Source organism: Nelumbo nucifera, chromosome 1 (genome assembly GCF_055504915.1).
Source record: "Nelumbo nucifera cultivar China Antique chromosome 1, China Antique-T2T, whole genome shotgun sequence".
NCBI lineage: Eukaryota > Viridiplantae > Streptophyta > Magnoliopsida > Proteales > Nelumbonaceae > Nelumbo > Nelumbo nucifera.
In genome coordinates this window covers 134,901,008-134,906,958 of record NC_142649.1, presented here as the reverse complement: position 1 = coordinate 134,906,958, position 5,951 = coordinate 134,901,008, and the positions used below count along the sequence as shown (strand labels likewise).

Sequence of the window (5,951 nt, the reverse complement as noted above, 5' to 3'; positions counted from 1 at the left end):
TTAGCACAATTAATTTTTTGTTTTTTTTTTTTTGCAATAATTATTTGTTGCTTTATTTAATTTCCTTTTTTTAGTTATTTAATTGAATAATTAATTGTTAAATAGGAAATTGTTCAAATTTTTGAATTTGAGTTTAAATTATAAATTTGAATTTAAATTTCGAATTTCGAATTTCAAAAAAAAATAAAAATAATAAAAAAGTAAAAATTAAAAAAATTAATTTATATTTTAAAATTTTGCATTTGCATTCCAAAATTTAGGGTGTGATATTCTAGAGCATGGATCATATAGGTTTATTTAATTGCTGAAATTAACATTGTTAGTTGTGAATGTGTTAGGTTTTCCTTTTATTATTTTAATTGTTCCTTTTGCTTAATTAGTTTGCTTTATTATTTTATGTTTAATTGCTGAATTGCATATTAGAAATAATTGTTCATGCATTATAATTAGTGGCATTTTCTTTATTTATTTTATTTCTTTTTCATTAATATATTTAAGGGCAATCCAACTTAAATAAGATAAGGTGCGGATTTCATCACCCTTTCTTGGCCCAAAAGTCACCACCCTTCATGTGCAGTTCACCTAAACCATAATTTAAAATTTGGATAGCAAGACCCTTTAGTGAGCCTCACATTTGGTTCAAAGGTGTGCTGAATTTTAGGAAGTTTGTAATTACTTTCCATAACCGGTGATTGGTGTCTAAGAAAAGAGGTTAAACGGCTACACCTAAGCGGGTTTTGTGGTTTCTTAATTAGGTCCTTGCGAGAGCAAAGGGAGCCTCCCACATCCCCACCTCTTACTTGGCAAACCAAAGGAAGTGGTGTAACTCCAAGTGAACCTAAGAGGATTCACATTGTTTGAACCACTAGTTTAGGAAACCCTAGGTCAGCCCATAGGTCTTGCTTGCATTTTTTTTAAATATAAAAATTCAAATTTGAATTTAAATTTCAAAAAAAAGAGAAAATTAAAAAATATATATATAAATTTTTCAAATTTGAGTTTAAATTTCAAAATCCAAATTTGAAATTAAAATTCAAAAATTCAAATTTCAACTAAAAGAAAAAGGGACTTTTGAGTTGTATGTTGGAAGGAGATCTCTAAGGAGAGAAACTGTAGAACGCATACCCGAAATAGAGAGATACCTCCATCACTAACATCGCAACCAAATGGCCGGAATCAATGAAACCCAACCCAGAAAGTTGAAGGAATACTTCACTCCAGCCCGATATATCCCTTCATCCTGCATACAGTTGCCAGATACTCAAGCCTTACAGTATGAGATTAAGTCAAGCACAACCCAGATGCTCCCCTCTTTCTATGGGAATTCAAGTGAGGACCCATACAAACACATAGATGAGTTTCTGGAAATCTGTTCCACTGTAAGGAACCAGAACTTCAATGATGATGCCCTTAGATTGACTCTTTTCCCCTTCTCCTTAAAAGATAAGACCAAAGATTGGTTGGGATCTATAGGGAGACCTATTAGAACTTGGGCAGAAATGTAACAAGAATTCCTTAGAAAGTTCTACCCTATAGGACGAACCAATACCATGAGAAGAGCCATCACTGGATTCACCCAAACACCGGGTAGACAAATTCATGAGGCTTGGGAGAGAATGAAGGAGTTAATGAGAAAATGCCCACACCATGACCTATCACAGTGGCAAATTGTCCAAGCCTTCTATGAAGATTTGACGGATCAATATAGGCAAACCGTAGATGCATCCTGTGGGGGGCATTTACAATCAAAAGTGAGGATGAAGCGTATGCGCTTTTCAAGACCTTGAGTGAAAATTCCATCAATAATGCATCCTTGTATTCCTATGAAAGGTCGGTGAGACCCACAATGAGGGCAGGGCTCTATGAAGTCAGGAATAATACAGAGCCTGAGGTAAGAATGGACTTGAATGCCATCTCGAGAAAATTGGACATGGTAGATCTTCTAACCCAGAAGCTTGATCAGTTTTTCACCTTTAAGCAACAACCAGGCCCATCTATACCCTATCCTAAAGTTTGCTCCATTTGTGCTAGCTCGGCCCACCAGTTTCTGCCATTTATCCAAGAATAGGTTCAGGTAGCCCAGAGTTTCTCAAGGCCTAATAAGAATCCATTCTCAAATACTTACAACCCTGGGTGGAGAAATCACCCTAACTTTTCTTGGAGGACACATCAACCCAATTCACAGTCCCAACAGTATCATCATCCATCTAACTCCACGGCCCAGCAATTTTAGAGGCCACAAGTACAGAACCAATTCCAGCAGGTGTACCTTAGGAACCAACCGGCCCAACTGTATCAAGCTTACCCTCAACCTCCTCAGACCCGTACAATAGATGACCAATTCATGTAGTTTCAGTAGCTAATCCTAAATCAACAACAGTCCATTGCTAGATTAGAAAGCCAAATAGGACAGCTAGCCAAAGCTAATGCGAGGAGAGAAGTAGGGCAATTACCGAGTCAACCGGTTGCAAACCCTAGGAATCAGCTACTAGGTCTTCCTCCACAACAAATTCAACCACCTCCTAAGAACCCTCAGTTGGAAAATGCCAAAGCTATTACAACCTTAAGGAGTGGGAGAATTTTAGAAGGTCCGTATGAGGAAAAGAAAATTGAAGAAGAAGAAAAGGAGCAGGAAGACCCTAAGTTGGGGGAAGAAAATGAAGGAAAGGAAACTTTAGAAGAAGAACCTTTAGTGAACCAACCTATGGTCCCCTTTCCAACCGCACTCAAAGCTGGGCCATTGTGAAAGAAGAAAGAGATTTGCAATGAGGAGATCAGGGAGCTCTTCAAACAAATCCATATTAACATCCCTCTCCTTGATGTGATTCAACATGTCCTGTCCTATGCCAAGTTCCTGAAAGAGCAATGCACTCAAATGAGGGAGCCACGAGTGGCCCCACAAAAATTGATGCTCTCGGTAGATGTTAGTACGGTCCTCCTAAACCAACTACCCCAGAAGATGAAAGACCTGGGTGCTCCTCTCATAAGCTGTCTGAAGGGATGAGAGATCCATCATATCGATGGCCGAACCCTGTAGGTAGGTTGGGTGAAATTTCAAAAATTTCTCTCTCTCCCATGTTTGAATCACATTCCCTATTTTAGAAAACTGCATTTTCAATGATCAATCTGAAGGAATGAGAGATCCATCATATGGATGGCCGAACCCTGCAGGAAGGTTGGGCGAAATTTCAAAAAATTTCCTCTCCCCTCATCTGGGAATCACATTCCCTATTTTAGAAAATCTGCATTTTCAAGGATCAGTCTTGAACCATAAACCAAAGCAGATCTGAAAACAGAAGCAGAAGAGGGATGTACCTGATATGAAGAAACAGTATCTCCCAATGGAGGTGTTCACGCACAAGGTAGGAACCAAAGACTGTTCCCACTGAAAATGGCGCACTGTAGGATGGAGCAGAATCAGCAATGTTCTTCCTAAAGAACCAAACCCTTCACAAGAATTCGCTGGAGGTAGTGAGCACACCTTCAGATTAGCCTTTCTCCAAAGGCTGATATCAAGATCCAATCTTGATCACTCCCGCTAGAAGGTAGTCGGCAACGCAGGAGGAGAAAAGGAGGAAGGCGGCGGCAAGGAGAAGAAGTTCATCGATCTCAACCTCAAGGGGTGACATCATGAGTTCTTTCTTATACCTTGTTTGTTTAATTTCCTTTATCATAAACTAATCTATTTGTAGCTAGGGCTGTGAAAATCCTAACCATGACCATGGATTGATTTTTATTTAATTCAGCCAAGCTGTATTTATTTTCATATTGTCTATGAGTTATTATGCGTAATGCAATTAGGAGCTTGGCCACCTCCTAGTTGATTTGGTTTATATGAATGAACCGGAAGGGGAATTCATATAAAAGACTAAATAATTCACAGTGTGAATTGAATGGTATATAGGAATATATATACATGATTCATCTGATGACATAGGTTTTTTTAATAGAACTTAATGCACTTTCTATCTCAAGAATTCTAATCGAGGGATCGAAGGGTTACTTGATAGAAGTAGGTCTAATATATCCTGGGAGGGAATATCAGATAAATTAGGAAAGACTTCAGCTTATGAAAATAATAAATCATCTTGGTTAATTTAATAAATTGATGTTCATTGGGATGGTTAGGTGGACCAATAGTCCTAGCGCTTCCAATTAAATCGTTGCAAGTTCAGTCATTGATTGCCTTTGTTTTTATTTCTGTTCTTTCTTTTTCTAGCAAAATTCGACCTTGAAATAGAGAGAACCCTTCGCATATGCAAAGAGCCAACAAAAGTAAAGAGAGAGAGAGGGTTGAAGGAGGCGAACCAGCAAAAGAAGTTGAGGAAGAGATGGCAGACGTAGCAAATCAAACTCTTTTGGACTATGCTTGTCCAATAATTGATGGGGCTACTTCTAGCATTTGCAAGCCAACGATTCAAGCCAATAATTTCGAGATCAAGCCTGTGATTATCCAAATGATCCAAACGAGTATTCAGTTTAGTTGGTTGTCGAGTGATGATCCTAATGCACATATCATTAACTTCCTGGAAATATGCGACACATTCAAGCATAATGGAGTTAGCGATGATGCTATTAGGCTTAGACTTTTTCCATTCTCATTACGTGATAGAGCTAAGGATTGGCTTAACTCACTCCCTGCAGGAAGTATCACTACTTGGAACGACTTGACTCAAAAATTTTTGGCTAAGTATTTTTCTCCCTCTAAAACAGCAAAATTGATCAATGATATCACTACTTTTGTTCAATTAGAGAGGGAATCCTTGTATGAGGCATGTGAACGATTTAAAGAGATGCTTAGGAAGTGTCCTCACCATGGAATACCAGTTTGGGGCTAAATTCAAACTTTTTATAATGGTATTACTCCATCTAATCGCTCCATTATTGATGCAGCTGCAGGAAGCATGATCATGAGGAAAACTCCAGAGGAAGCCTATGATCTAGTGGAAGAGATGGTATCAAATAGCTACCAATGGAATAATGACCGAGTTGATCAAAGGGGAGTGCATCATCTAGATTCTTTTTCAGCTTTATCTGCTCAGATTGCTAGTTTGAATAAAAAATTAGACAACCTTAGTGTTGCAGCAATAAATATGTCATCTTGTAATCCATGTGATCTTTGCAACCAATTAGGACATATAAATTCTGATTGTCAGGTAGGAAGTCCTTTTGCTTCACAAGAAAGTGCTAATTTTGTTTCTCATGGTGGCAGTACAAATTTCAACCCTTATGCGAATACATACAATCCAGGGTGGAGGAGTCATCCGAATTTTTCATGGAATAATGATGAGAATAAAATTTATCATTTTTTTATCCCCAAATATTCAGTCTTTTATACTGAATTAATACTTATTTGGACTCATATTTCTTGTATTTCGGTTTAGGGCATGAAAGAAGACATCAGGAGAAAAGCAAGGCAAATCGGATGATTTTTCACAGTTTCGGCACCGTTCAGTGATCTGGGTCTAACTCTCGTATCCGAGATCCGATTGGGCTGATTCAAGATTCACTGGAAAGATAAGAGTGAAAGCTACAACTTTTATGTTTTGGGCTTTTGCAGATTCGGCATGCATCGAAGTCAAGTCTGGGCCTGAAATTGGGGCAAATTCGTAGAAAGGCCCAATTCGCAGCTGAAGCCCAATTCGCAGAGGAAGCCTAATACGAATGCAAGAACAAGAAACTGAGAAGAGTCCTACCAGATTTAAATTTGTGATGTAATCCTACAAAGATAAAGAGATTGAGTTCACTAGATAAAGAGATAAGAGTAGGATTAGACTAGGACTTTCTATTTTTGAAAGATGAACTCCAAGAAGGAGTTGGAGACCACCCCCTCCCCTTTAAGCTATATAAAGGGATGGGGTGTGGACTAGAGAGGCACCAAGGAGCAGAGGAGCAACCAATCTATCAAGCAAGAAGACTGCAAGAGGGAGGTGGTGGCAAGGAGAAGAGGA

General features: G+C 38.4%; 2 non-coding genes across 2 annotated transcripts; both read right to left on the bottom strand.

Moving 5' to 3' along the window:
- Window positions 1-1,547: 1,547 nt before the first annotated feature.
- Window positions 1,548-1,654, bottom strand: LOC148803854 (small nucleolar RNA R71). The gene has a single exon (XR_016081689.1). It is a non-coding gene; the product is annotated as a small nucleolar RNA R71 (small nucleolar RNA).
- Window positions 1,655-4,715: 3,061 nt separating this feature from the next.
- LOC148803853 (small nucleolar RNA R71) lies at window positions 4,716-4,822 on the bottom strand. Its single transcript, XR_016081623.1, has one exon. It is a non-coding gene; the product is annotated as a small nucleolar RNA R71 (small nucleolar RNA).
- Between the last annotated feature and the right edge of the window lie 1,129 nt (window positions 4,823-5,951).